We start from the raw sequence: 14,779 nt of genomic DNA, 5'->3' as shown, positions 1-14,779 counted from the left end.
TCATTCTAACTCAGTTTCGCATGTCACTTTATGAGACAGTCTTTGTCTTGCAGCTGTTAATGATCTTTAGCAGTTAAGATTAACATGTAATGATTTGATTTGAATTCTTCTTACTTTTTGTGTAAGTAATTATAAGCTATAATGATACTGATACTATTGCACATATTTGGGAGCATACATTTGCGGAAAAAGTGTCTGACTGGCAGCAGCTGACTCGCAGTCAACTACCATGGTACGCTACTCATATTGTATCTCATACTGTATAGCCTACAAATGTTGATACAAGACATTATTTTCCCTTTTTCAACAAGCTTACAGCTTTGGTGATGTACTGCCAGCTATTTGTTACGTCTGTCCCTTCACAACATTCAAAAATGAGGAAGACCCACTTGGGAAGTCGAGGCTATATAAATTGCTAGGCTAACTAGCATCCACTCATAAAGTGGAAGATGGTTGTCAATGATTCAAACTAGATGTTACTTTTTGCTGAAGTTGCTTTAACACTGTTGAGTCATCAGCTGCTCCTGCACACTCAGTGCTGTGTTGGTCCTACATTATATAAAGGAGAGGGTCTAGCTAGCGTTAGCTGACTTTAGGGGTCTAGGTGTGGTGATGGCAGATGACCAGACTGTCAAAACTCACAGTAACAACACATGTTATCCCATTATTCGACATGGAGTAATGTATAGTCACACAGAAATGTAGTGTGCCCGATCACAAACAAATTACAGCTAAGCAGCAGTTAACAACCTCGGCCCCCAGCTGGTTAACTGTTTATATTACCCTTGCAATTGAAGTGGTATTGCAAATTTATTTTAGAGCCCCTCCACACAGATCTTGCACCAATCAAATATCAGTACTGTGTCAGCAAGAAACCAAATTCAAGCCACATGGAGAACAGTTATGTAGAGGGTGCTATCACTTTTTTGTAATTACAATTTTGACCAAATAAGTATAAAATTCAAAACAAACATCAAAGATACATTGATGTCTTACCAAGAATTAATTTTAATTTCAGTTCAATTTACCAGATGACTGAAGTTAGAGACAAAAAGAAGGCTGGTGGGCCACATGGGATTACATTATAAGTGTTGGTGAAGGCAAACATGCCCAAAATTAAACCACAGCTGAAAACATTGCCCCATACAAATGTGTCTACATGCTGCAGCTTTGTTTTTGTTCGCACACTTCTACTGTAAGCACTGAAATGAAACCGGGATTGAGACATTTGCTCACAACAGTGTGAAAATTGAGACAAATCACAAATTATCACGCATTGGCGGATGATGTGCAAAACATTTCACTAGTCCAGCCAGAAAGTTTGTACATCCCACAACGACCATAACAGGGCACTTGTTTTCTCCACAAGTGTGTTTGTACGAGCAGGCCAAATTCTAGAAACTGATTCCAAGATCAGCCCGAGAGTTGATACATTTTTTAGAATTTCCAATGAGCAAAACACAAAGACGAAAACCCAATGTAGCCTATTCTACTGCTACTATGATTTTAATGTTATGTTAACAAATCCGACTTATCAAGCAAAATCTATAACACATGAATAAAGAAAATCATCTGGGGGCTGAGGTAGTGAACACAAACAGCCTCTTCAGTTTTGTTTCTCCATATAATAAATATTTATACCTGAATACAGAGAAAATACACAGGCAAAAAAGACAATCACCTGGCTCGGCTCACATAAGCCTTAATGCCTGCCAAAGACTCAACGCTTGCATGAGAGTCTTAAGGCTGTGGTGTGTATGAGTCGTTCTCTAAAAGCCATCAACGCTGACTGTAGACCTGGGTCTGATCCGGGAGCTAAAAATAAAAGAGACTGCAATGTACAGTTCTGCCATATTGGCTGTGTTTGGTTACCTAATAAAATATTATCTCTGCAGGGCCTTGGAACAGTATGTAAGCTTTATAGAAGAAGGGGTGACTGGGTTCATAAAGGAGTGACATCCACCTGTATTCTACATACTGTACAATATATATGCATGCAAGATGTACATGCACACACACATTGAAATCGTGATTGTGTAAGGTTGACACAAGCGCAAGTGCACATGCAGAGACATAAAAGACATCCATTCATCCTTTTTCTAAACCACTTATCCCGTTCAGGGTCGCCTTATCTTATATAGCATACATAAACACACACATCCCTACACACGCACACACATACAAGATGTTGAAAACCAAACAGTGCAGACGTTGCCCGAAGGAGCGTTCAGCTGCTGCGCAGATGTGCTGCATAGAGTGGATGGATGGAGTACACAACATACACACGTGCACATATTCACATGCACATCTTTCGCCTGCCAGTGGGGAAGGAGAGGCAGCTTTTAGACAAGGTAAAGGTTCAGAGGGTGAGAGATAAGCATCACATACCCTCTTCAACCAGGTAATATACTAAGACACTCTGATCAAATAGAGAATGAAGGAAACAAAGGAAATATTCCCTAAAAACAGCTGCAGGGTCAGGAAGAGAGAGTGAGAGGAAGTTGGAATGAAAGAAAGAAGGAATGAGGATGGTAGCGAATGGAACCAAGACTCCGACATGCGGTTCAGATTATGACTCGATGCCATGAACATCCTAAAAGGAGAAGCTGCGTGTTGATCCGAGAGAACTGGCAACGAGTGGCTGGAGGTATTCAAGGGGGCATGAGTGTTCAGTACCGCTGGCGGCGTGGTGCAACAGGGCGCAAATAGCGCACAGGTTCATTTATCAAACACAACATCATCACCCAGCCTTGATCCAGCTCTCTGCAGAGAAGGGACATTTGTTTCCTGTGGGGAACCATCTCACACAAACAACATTTACACGCTCAAACAAAACCTGCTCATTCCCCACATCAGCCATTCCTTTCTCCATTGTGTTGCACAAGGTCAGCATGCATCTGACTTTAAATAAACAGTTTGGAAAAGCCAGCTGTCAATTGCAAACAATATACGCAAAACAACATGAAATTATTCATTGTTTCAACTTCTAATCATGTGTAATCAAGTCATGTCAATTAGGCAATGGAAAGGTTGCTTTCATGGTTTTTGTAACTTGAAAAAGAATAAAGTCTTAGGTACTCTTCTTCCTGAACAAAAGCTCCATGTTTTTGTTTCTGCGGTCTTAATGCATAGCTGATAAACAGGTAACAGAAATTAGGCACAAATTCTCATCTTGAAGCAATCAAAGTGAAGTAGTCTCTGAATTTGTTCCTAACAGGGGCCAGGAGTGTATGCAGACTATTATGGGCCTGTTTCTGATCTACAAGAAAACAAAACAAAAAATTCCAGAGAACTCCAAGCAAAAGGAGGCACCAGCATCCAGAAAAGGACCACCGGCATCATGTGGGCAAAGAGACAGGAAGTTATCTTTAGTGTGTGTCAGAATAAAGGACATGCCCAGGAACCCACATCCTCAGTAACGAAATTATGACAATGGATACACAATGTTTAGAATCATGTCCTCAATTATCATCTCTTTTCCCATATTTTACTAAGATAACCTCTACCCTAAAGACATGAATTCATGATTTCTGTTGGAGTGTCTCTTGTTATTTGGGCTGTTTGCCTTGGCATGGTGAGATGCAAATAATCTGTTCTTGAAAATAATGGGTCTGATCATGGACATACCAGAATACCAACTCCTTCCATACCAAGAAAAAGGCCAGCATCATGGAGGACGTAATGACTGAGGGTCAAGAGACACAGGTATAAAGTAGGACCCTCCAGCCTCAAGCCCCCTCTGCACCCCTGAGTGGCAGTAGGGAGCCAGGCTGAGACAAAGACGCCACACACATTTGGATGGACCCCACTATCCCACAGATATAATCACCCCTGGAAGAGTCTCTGCTAGTCTGTTTCCCATTTCAAACCTCAATGAATCCCATCCTCATCCCTTAAAAGCGCACAGGCGCACACGCACCATGGCCTGGAGAGATGGTTACACTCTATGTCGACTCAGTGGAAAATTTCAGAACCACAGAAACAAAGGCATTTGGTAGAATCGGGAAATAGAACTCATATATATCAAGTGATTGGTCCTAGAACAATCATCACTGATGTAAAAGTTTCATAAACTCCATATATCATATTGCTGTATTCGAATGCCAGCTGGTATATTAGGTAAGATGTTCTTGACACTTTTTAAATAATCATTTTTTACTAGATCATAGAGCAGTGTGTCAATGTCCTGATTATAAATCTTTGAAAAACTGACAATCTCCTGGAATGATTATCTTTGTATAAACCTAGTAAAGACAACTGAATGTTTTTCAATTCGGTATGAGGTGTTATACATAGTCCATTAGAACATTCATCTCAGAGATGCAAAGCAAAAATTCCTCATTCATGTTTTTATGCTAATATGGACGAACCCCAAAAGGGATATAAAAATGGAGAGAACAGTGCAGTAGTCTGACGGCCAATGGGCTTGGTTTCATGACAGTAAAGCCTGACCCTCCAATGAGTTGATCTATTTAAAGACATTCATTAGTAGTAAATCCTTAAGTGCTCTGCTCTTTCCTTTTCCATTCTGTATGTGAGAAGAGATTTCCGCACAATAAGATCTATGTAATGTTTCACTTTATTTTGCCATTTCGGTGTATCAGACCTTCATCAGAGCATACGTGTTGATGTATGTTGATGTATGCTCTGATGAAGGTCTGATAGACCGAAAGCTCAAAATAAAGTGAAACACTGCATAGATCTAACAGTGCAGAAATGGACTCACTGATGCTTCCAGCACCTTAGCAAAGATTTAGCCGGGTGGAGCGGTCATTATCTTCTATTCTGTATGTTACAAAAAGGAAAACGTGTTTGTAAGTTGTAACATTCACTCATATGGGCTTTTTTCAAAAATGGTCTTGGCCGGAGTCTTGTGTTTCCAGTGTGGGTTCTGAGGATCAAAATGGAAACATATTGAAACCTCGGTACAGATCCAGCTCTCTTTTAGTTGTGTACATTCTTCATCGGCAGCAAGCACTGCTGAATCAGAAAGAGTTACATAACAAAGTTGCGAAACCTCGAGGCTAAGGGCAACAATATGCCCCTGGTCGTCACAGTTGTGTGACAGTCTTGCTTCCAGTCCAAATGAAAACTTATAGGACCCTAACCATTTCAGCTGTGAGAATTTTTTTATATATCTCTGGCACTCTCCATTTCAGAGAGCTTTACATTTCATTATCTGCCCTTTCTGCTCCTTTAAAGGAGCTTGCAGTGTATAATCAAGATCTGGAATAGGCCTGCACCACCAGTTTGGCTCTGTGGATCCACAGCCACCACTCTTTGTTGCCTACCCATGTAGATTGTGGGTATGATAAAATCATGAATGTCTCCCGTATTCACAATTTAATTGCCAAATTGACCGCATACTGTGCAACCCCAAAATGGGACTACATGCAAGCTTATTCTGCTTGCCTCTGATAGAAAATCAAACTATGCAGTCACAGCAGATTTTACCACACAACAGGATTACAATGACACTAAACATGTCTCATTTTTATACCATAATGCATTCAACATGTGTACAAATCTTGTTACAATTGTTAGTCTTGTTGTTTGTTGTTTTTTTATTTGCATGATTGTTTGCTTTTAGCCACACCGCTAACATGGCGGTAGGGGTGGCAATGTCAGTTAGTTGGTTGGTTTACTTTGTTCCAGACTGAAATATCTCAACAACTGTTGAAAGGATTGCCATGAAATTTCGTTCAGACATTCGTGGTGCCCAGAGGACGAATCCCAAAGACTTTGGTGATCCCTTGACTTTTCCTCTACTGTCATTAGCAGGTCAAAGTATTCATTTATCCTGTGAAACATGTTAACATCTACAAAATGGATTGGCACAAAATGTGGTGGGAACATTCATGGTTGTCAGACATTGTATTCTCTATTACCAACATGAGGTTGACATTTGTTGGTCCCCCTGAGGGTGACTTATAATATCTCTTAACATTTTATCTAGCACCATTGACAGAAGAACATTTTAATGTGTCAAATACTTTGGTTTATGACCAAATACCTGCAAAACTAACATCAGCCTCAGTTGTACTTTGTATTTAATGTTAATTATCTGGTGTTTGCATGCTAACACTAAAAAGAGACACATGGAAAACATTAGCTGTGTAACATCAGCTTGTTAGCATTGTCATTGTCATTGTCAGCATGACACTGACATTTAGCTCAAAGCATTGCTGTGCTGAGTACAGCCTCACAGAGTCTTAAACCCCCAGTAGACTGCCTGTTGTGCAATGAGTTTGAAGTACTTTGTAGTGAGCACAAATTGATGTGAATCTGTGTTGCAATAAATTACAAAAGCATTCAGATTTTCCTTCAGAACCTAATTTTGGTGAAATGTTTATGAGAGCGTGTTGAGTCTGGAGTCGTCTTATGGTTTTCCTTATCGTTTTATTCTTCTCACGTGTGGTATTTATCAAAGCAAAACCATTTGGATGTGTAGACATGATGTCAGAAAAAGCAAAATGGTAATATGGTGCAAATTTTGCGTGGTTAAACGTTTTCATCCACTATCCTCAGGGCAAGCATGACAAATAACACTGAAACTGCCAGTTGCGATTCCAGTATATAATAAAGGACAAGCCTGCCCCTACGTCATTCTCACCGGTCAGGAATCTATCATAAAAACATTTGAATATGAAAAAAAGTTCAAAGTGTGCAGCAGACCAAAACAAACATTTGAAGCACAGATTTGTATACAAATGGTTTTTCAGGTTTTTATTAGGAACATTCCCCCATTGGCCCATACATTTGAGAGGCCGAATCTACAAAATATATCAGCTATTAGGGGGAAAAAAAAGATGTAAATAGGGTCAATGTAGAGTCTCATAAATTAGGGGAAAAAAAGCGTGTGTATCAGAGGCAGATTGCCAAAATGTAATCCGTACTTAAAAAATGCCTGCAGAGTTAAAGAATGAAAGCTCACAGGACTGCTGTGCTACACAACATATCTGCAATAAGACAATTATGCAAGAGTCAATATGTAGTTGGAGAAAGGTCAATAGAAAGTTGTGTATTTTCATCTTTTCAAGGAATATAGTCAAAAATTCACATCTCTCCACTCATACACACACACACACTCACTTGTGCCTCTTCAGATACCATGGTCAGCACCAGCTCAGCATCTCTGCGGAGTTCAGCAGGTAGGGCAAATACTCTTTTAGGCCCACCACTAAAATCTCCAGGGCTTTGGAGCGCGTCATTGGCCCGACGCTTCAAAACACTCCCCAAATCCTGGAGATCACCCTGAGAGGGAACATCTGTGGGCTGGGATGGCCTGTAGATGAGAACAGACTGCGCTGTGTGTGTGCGTGTGTGTGTGTGTGTGTGTGTGTGGTGTGTGTGTGTGAGCGAGAGAGAAAGAGAGGTTGTGGTTGTGTGTGGTTGAATGAATAGGTGGGTAGGTTATGATTCATGTCAAACAGTGTTTAAGTCCATGTATGTGCAACATGTATAAGTCATTCTGTGAACAGCTAATTACTGGCATTACTGTATTAGTATGTGTCGCTGTATGTGTGTGCCATTGAGTGGTTTTGACTCCCTAAAATACCACAGTCATCAGTCACTGGGGAAAGTCTGCAGTGTATATAATTCTGTAATTGCGATCATATGTGTGAAGAGAGCAAGAGGAGGTAGGTGTGTGTGTGTGTGTGTGTGTGTGCCCATGATGCTATTTCTGTATATTCACATTTTCTGAACTTCACCACACTGGCCAGTTAATCAGTACCGATACAGCAATTCATTGACATGGTCCTACAGCATAATGCTTTATGTTTCTTTATGAGAATATTTATTTATATGTTCTTGCATTTCCAAACACAGATTTGTATGCATTCATATGCTACCATCTAACAGCAAACATGCAACAGCATAAACTACACACAGACGGTACATACAATCGACACATAAATAGCTACAATCATGAGACTGTCCTAACAACAGAAAAAAGGCTTTGGTTGGTTGTTGAAATGCCAAAAAAAAACCTGATCTATGTTTATGGGGCAAATGACATCTTGCAGTCGTGTAAATAACTACTGTACTTTCTAAGTAGCAATGGCCGAAGAAGAAGGACCTTAAACAGCAATAAAAGCTCCTACAGAGGAGGTTGTGGTGGAAGGTTTAGGGTGCAAAGCTTGTGACTTTGACATAGACCACAGTTTGCAACCCATCTCATAATAACAGTTAATGTTTGTACAATGACGTTTCAACCATGGAGGCAATTGTTTACCGTAACCACAATCTCTCTCCAGCCTTAACCAAGTGGTTTTAATTGCCTTAATTGAATCAAATTGAACTTAAGAGCAACTAAACACCTCCTGAAAATCTTGTTTTTGCTGACTTCTAGTGAATTTGTAAGCTTTTCACTTTGCTGCAGAAATGTCTAAGTGTACTTGACATGAGTGTTGGGTGTGCTTGTTAGCATTATACAGATTTACAACATACTTTATACAAATATTGTAAAGTGACAAAAACATATCTGCTGCAAAGCACACGCCTGATGTGCCATACAGACGGAAGTAGTTAACATACAGTAGCTGGGATATGATTATCCAAGGAGTCAATATGATAAAACTGCTTCAGAGTGGATGCTAATCAATGAAGTGAAATAGAACAGTGGTGTATCCTGATGCACTGGTAGGTAGCTACTTGAAAAAACAGGCCGCCCTTGTACGTATTTGCATAGACAACACAGTAAACATTCCCCAAATTTATGCATAGTGTAAACACACACAAAAGATGTACACTGTGTGTATAGCATACACTGCATAGAGTTAACAAGAAGCCTGTGCACACTCACACAACATGCCTAAACCCAATTCACACACACTGCACATATTGTACTTCACACTCCACATAATCACGGTACATCCAGATGACCCACACAAGCCCTGCATACATACTGTACTCACAAATCCATATGTACAATGCAAACACACACTGTACATCCATTGCACGTACACACCACCCACACATGCTGCTCTTACAGCCAAGACCAACTCTGACTGACAGCTTAAGCAGATTCAGCCTATCTGTTCCCATCAGGTGTGATGACTGGCGGGCTGAGGGGTTAAATCCAAAACTCCACTCTAAACAGAGAATGGGCGTATATTTAAACAGGTCGTTTCCAACTAGCCAAGGAAAGCAGGACTTTGTGGCCACCTCAGCAAACAGCTCGATTAAAAGGATTTACCATTGATTTCTCGGTTAAAGTTACAGTGGAAATATTTGGACAAAAGGCCGCTATCAACATGAATTACCACTGACATGTTTGCACATTTGAAAAAGACGGAAGGAAAGAAAGAATGCTAAACTTGGTGAAACCTAAGAAAAACAAGAAAGAAAGAATGGGAGAAAGAAACAAGGAAACAAAGAAAGACATAGCGGAGATGAAAGCGGGGTGCAGATTTTATGAGGGGGTCGTGGACGTCCCTGATGTATTTCTCGGTGGGAAGCATGTCGGAGGCTGGGTACACTCTCGTATGTGGTTTTCCCAAGGCCAAGCTGATCCAGCTCGGCCCACCTCTCTCTCATAGACACAGAGTTACACACCACTACTCGGAGGGAGGGAGAGCCAGGGTTTTCCTGTTCATGTGGAAAAAAGGAGGGAAGAGGGGAGGGAAGAATGAGCCGAGGTAACCCTAGCCGCCGAGGTGGCCCTCTGGTAGGGCCCAAATCCTACTACTCTCCTTCCTGAATCTCTCAGCCTCTCTCACTTTCACGGACACATACAAGAGAGCTAAACACGTGGGGCGAGGCGCCGTGCATGGACGTTGACGGGTGGGGTGGGGTCTGGACACCCTCTCCCTGTTTTTGACCACAGTTACGTTACATGCCAGTGGGTGTCTGGTTAAGAAAATAAAGCAGAGCGTGGGCCCCGTCCAGGCTCGTATATAAAGCATATGGCTCCAAACACAGCAATCCAAATTCCAAAGGCAGGAATTTAGCATTTCTCTTAGTTCTACTTCACTGCGGCGTGGAAGCTCTTTCAATCCAAAATGTGATTATCTCCCTTACAAATTGTTTGAAAATAGCAAGAGCACAGGGCCTGATTTCAGCATTGCAGGGTATTGGATTTAACAGTCACTGTCAGACGCAGAGTATTTGTCTCTGTCTCTATCTGGTATTCACTTTCTTTCCGCTCTCTCCATCAATGTGTCCTGCTCTTTCCTCCTCACTTCATCTTCCCCTTTCTCCCTTTCTGTCTCCCTCTGGGGGACACTGTGCAGGCAGGCCTCGGTATTACTGCTCTGATCCCAAAGAGGGCCCGCTGAGGAGGGATATGGATTCCATAAAGCACTCAGCTCTAAAAACGTCTCCAAATCCACATTCAGCACCTGGCTAAATATTATCCCAGCAATGCTTTGGTGACGTCCTCAGAAAACACGGGTGTATTTGCCGTGTCTGATGACAAATTCTCTGTTGTGATGAATGACTGCTTATTCGCATAGCAATAACACTGTCAGATTTACCACTGTTTTTAACAATTTTTAAAACAATGCATCCTTGGTATCTCACAGAGGTAGACAAAAGCAAGCTTATTATTTCTAGTCGGAGACAGCGATTTTGCCAGCTGACATGGAAGATTTTCATTAGCTGCGGCTAGTAAACTAATTAAGTTGAAAACTCCATCTCTGTTTCCTGTCTCAGTTTAAAACAAGAAGCCTATATAAGGCATCTTAAATATGGCTACATACATGATATTGTGCTATAAAATGTGTTTCCCAAAAGTCAGCATCCTCACCAACTGACAATTTGTTCTTTGGTATGGTATGTTTTTACCTTTAGCATTATTAGAGAAAAGGCTGAGGCTGAGGATTAACTAATGTGTTTGGCAAATGTAACGCTTTCTCGGGTAACGAGACTGGCTGGTTATACAATGTGTAAAACTTCCCCAAATCCACCATGACAGAGCCGCTGATGTTTCCCTAAATTCCCCGCAGTGTGAAAATACACAACGGATCTGCTATCATGAACAGGCCTTTATTTTAAGTAACCTGTAACCCTGCAAACAAATGTAGTAAGTTAACGATTTGCTCCTTGGCTTTGGAAGTAATGCTTGGTTACTACTGTAGGTAGTAAGCGTTATTTTTTTCCCCACCCACATTCCTTGAAAACCCGCCTTACTCTGCCTGTGATTGGCTGGTAGTCGTTGCCTTTTTGGTTAGGTTGGTTAGGTTTAGGCATGAGGAGTGAGATGGTTGGGGTTAGGGTAAAAATATCAGGGGTAAGAGCCAATCAAAAGGCAGAGTAAGGCGGGTTTCCATGGAATGCAGGTGGGGGAAAAAATAATGCAGATAGTAAACTAGTTAGCTGGACATGCTAACAATTGCAGCTTACATTAGAGCAGACAAACACTGATTAATCCATTCCTTACACTTTAGCTCTTTTGTGTTTAGCTTTGGAAAGGCATAAAAAGGACACAAACTTAAACCTTTTAAATGCAGAGAATCTCTTATTACAAAACCATGCACACCACTTCAGCATGCTGAGAAATCCATAGCTTATAGTTTGCTAAGCTATAACTGGACAGTCACTTCCTAGGGGAGGGTTTAGCGATTAGTCATTTATGAGTTGGTAAGAAAAAAATGCACATTTTGGATTGACTGTAAAAAAATTTTTTTTTAAACTCCAAGGGCTGAAAACTGAGCCTCAAAACTACATTTTTTAAAAAAAATGTTTCTAGAATGAGACTTTGAAGATGAATAGTTGAAGGAGCCTGAATAAAGGAGGTTATTTGGACAGCTCCATGGATGTGGAGGGTTCATTTGAGTTAGAAACCCAGGGCTGACATGAGCCTCATCAACCACACAGAATGACCGCAACCATAAAAGCCCCCACAAAAGTTCACAAACAGGACAGAGGGATATGGTGCCTTATGGTTATCCTGAGCAACAGTTCAGCTTCCTGCTCGCAAACCAAACCGCTGTGAGAGCGTTTGTGAACACCTGACTGTGTCTGTGCGGCCTCCAATCTGCTTATCACATTACATCTGGTTCAAAAACGCATCCCATTTGGATCAGTCTGGATGTCAAAAACATCCTGTTCTTTTTTTAAATGGGTTATAATGATGTAAGAAGTTAGCGACAGCCTATTAAGAACTGGAAATGACAAAAAATCTTAAATGAAAACACACCATTTAATGGATCCTTGGCTACTGTGCATGGGAACCAAAGAGCTGCAACAGAAGCATGTGACACTTTCAGCCTCAACAACACTCCCCTCCACATGGAATGACTTATATTCAGTCTCCAAGTGCCAGAATGCTTTGCATTTTGAAGTACAACCACAGTTGTTTTTTTAAGGTTTTATGATGAGAACGTCTCAACTCGGAGACAAGCTACACTGTTAAATAATAATTTCAGGCTTACTGGAAAAGCAGTACAGGCCTGGGGGAAGAAATGGACAAAGAGAAAAATAATGAGAGAGAAATCTCAGTTTTCCTTGTTTGTTAAAAAATCAATTAATTATGAAATAAATTAATAACATCTCATTGGCTTGCAAATCAAAGCCCTGTTAGCAGATCTTGTTGCTGCTACGTTACCTTACAGTCAATCCAAGTCTGACTAGAAATTGTACATACAGTCAACAGATCCCTATCTAGATTTGATTTAATAAATAAGATTGTCCCTTTAGTTCAATCACCAAACCAGGCTCAGAAGTCAAACATGCTCATTTTTAATGGGCTTTGGCGGCTCAGAGCTACAACAGAAAGCTCTCAGGTTACCACAGCTGCACTCTGCACGGTCCACAATTTGGGAAACTGATTTGGAGGGATGGATCCAAGATAGAGACAGGATCCAATGGACTTGATGCGACCTGGACTACCTCAGCCAGTGCACACTGACAGTGATGGAGAAGAAAAACAAAGGGCTGGAGGGAGGGAGAGGAATCGCAGAGGAAATGAATATCTTACAGTAACACATGGTGTGAAAGAAAGAAACGTCTCTCTCGCTGACCTCCTTGTGTTTTTCATTCCTCCCCTCTCCCCACTCCCTCTCACCCCTTCCTCCTCCACCCCTCACTTGCGCTCCATGCCGATTGAAATATGCAAGCATAATAGTCTGGGAAATAGGATCGAGAGGCTTATGAAGGAAAGTGTGTTGGGCTGGGCCTGTTATGGGGTGGTAAGTCCATGTTGAAGACCAGTGAAAGAGATTTATGCTGTGTGTCAACAGCTTGAAGGTAAATTGAGAGTCTCACTTCGAAACTTTAATACCATACAGAGAAGATTATGCAGATGAGAAGCTGAGTGAGTATGAGATGATGGTGGAGCAGAATATTGAAAAGAGAAGATTTAATTAGTGGTTTATGCCAAAAACTGCACAGGAATGACTTAATGGATATAGGGTTTTGCTGTGGTTTCCCTAAATATGTAAAGTGGCACCTCTTTTAAACAATCATGCCAAATTATGTCTTGTAATCTCATCTTTCACATCTTAACCCCTAACTCCCAGCTATCCCAAGGCCTTCCACAGCATGCGATGTCTCTCCAGTTTCACCTCAAAAGTGGCTTAGGTTATGCGTGGAGAGGGATGACTGCTGTAACCCTCTTCTGCAGGACAGCTTTGTTTGCTCTCACTCATCCAGACAAGGATAATGGAGGCCAATTATCTCGCGCCACTGACTTCATAATTACTTTAGGTGGTCTGTGTGACAGATACGCTCCCACCAAAGCTTGTCAAGAGAAAGCAATCAGGACCCTCAATTATACTAGATTGATAAAGCTGGCAATGGACACTACATGGCAAATTCAAGTGGGATCCTCCGTTACAGGTTTTTGGTTGAATGAGGTTTACATCAAATGCCTGTTGAATGGTCAATCAATGGATGAAACCCTCCCTCCCCACACCTTTCTGACATTGGAATGTAGAGAATAGGCAAGTTATATGACAAAATTGCTGTATGTGTCTGCATGTGTGCACCGTTATTCACATTTGGTTACGATTATCGCATCTCACGCCTTGTCTACTGTATGACGGTAGGCTTTTCACGCCATCTTTGAGTGTGGCTATTCAGAACAGCTATAAACACTTTTACCTCCTGAAATAGTTGAACAACACGCCATATGAAGTCGATCCTTTTGAGCATACCCTGGCCTTAGGTTTAGCTGTGACTAACTATACACAGATAACTACTTGTACCTGGCTTTAGTTTTGATTAAATCTACCTTTTATTTAAACCTTTGAGAATAAGGCTCTGTGCATCATTGCAATTTGTTAATGGAATCAAAATTCACCAAGTAACAATGATCAGTGGCTGTCATAAGGTAATAAAAGACAGAGACAGACTGACCTGGCCTGACTTGGCCCCAGACAAGGATTCACATTTCCTACGCCCAATTGAAAGGTCATACAGGTCCACTTCCTTTTCCTACAGTTCCTTTTCCTTCCTTTTGCTCATCTGTCAGCTGTGGCAAGCATCAATACTCCTCCCACCACTGTCTCTGGGTGCTCTGAAACGGAAACATCAGACAGGAAATACTGTGACCATCCTACTGTCATTCTAATATTTGTAGGCTTATAAGAAAGTTCACTGACGCAAGCTGGCTACAATATACATCAAATGATGCACATACAAAGGAATTTGATCTTGAATAATTCCACATACTGAACAATATTGACGCTTACAAGTCTGACACATGTTGTACATACACATATCGACAAAAATAGGATGTGATTTCCAGCCATTTTAGGAACTGGAAATAATTGTGCATTTCCTTGGAGCTGTTGGTTGGTGCCACAGGCCCACTTGGCCTTTAGGACATTGTGAA

The 14,779-nt window shown here is 41.2% G+C and overlaps 1 protein-coding gene across 1 annotated transcript in view; it reads right to left on the bottom strand.

Moving 5' to 3' along the window:
* col8a2 (collagen, type VIII, alpha 2) overlaps positions 1-14,457 on the bottom strand; it is a 111,462-nt gene extending 97,005 nt beyond the window's left edge. Inside the window, exon 1 of the mRNA XM_067611333.1 lies at positions 14,302-14,457. The gene's annotated coding sequence lies outside the window, so the exon portion shown is untranslated. The remainder of the gene's footprint in view (positions 1-14,301) is intronic.
* Between the last annotated feature and the right edge of the window lie 322 nt (positions 14,458-14,779).

Source organism: Thunnus thynnus, chromosome 15, assembly GCF_963924715.1.
Source record: "Thunnus thynnus chromosome 15, fThuThy2.1, whole genome shotgun sequence".
NCBI lineage: Eukaryota > Metazoa > Chordata > Actinopteri > Scombriformes > Scombridae > Thunnus > Thunnus thynnus.
Note: the sequence above shows the minus strand (reverse complement) of the source record. Positions and strands in the feature narration are given on the sequence as shown.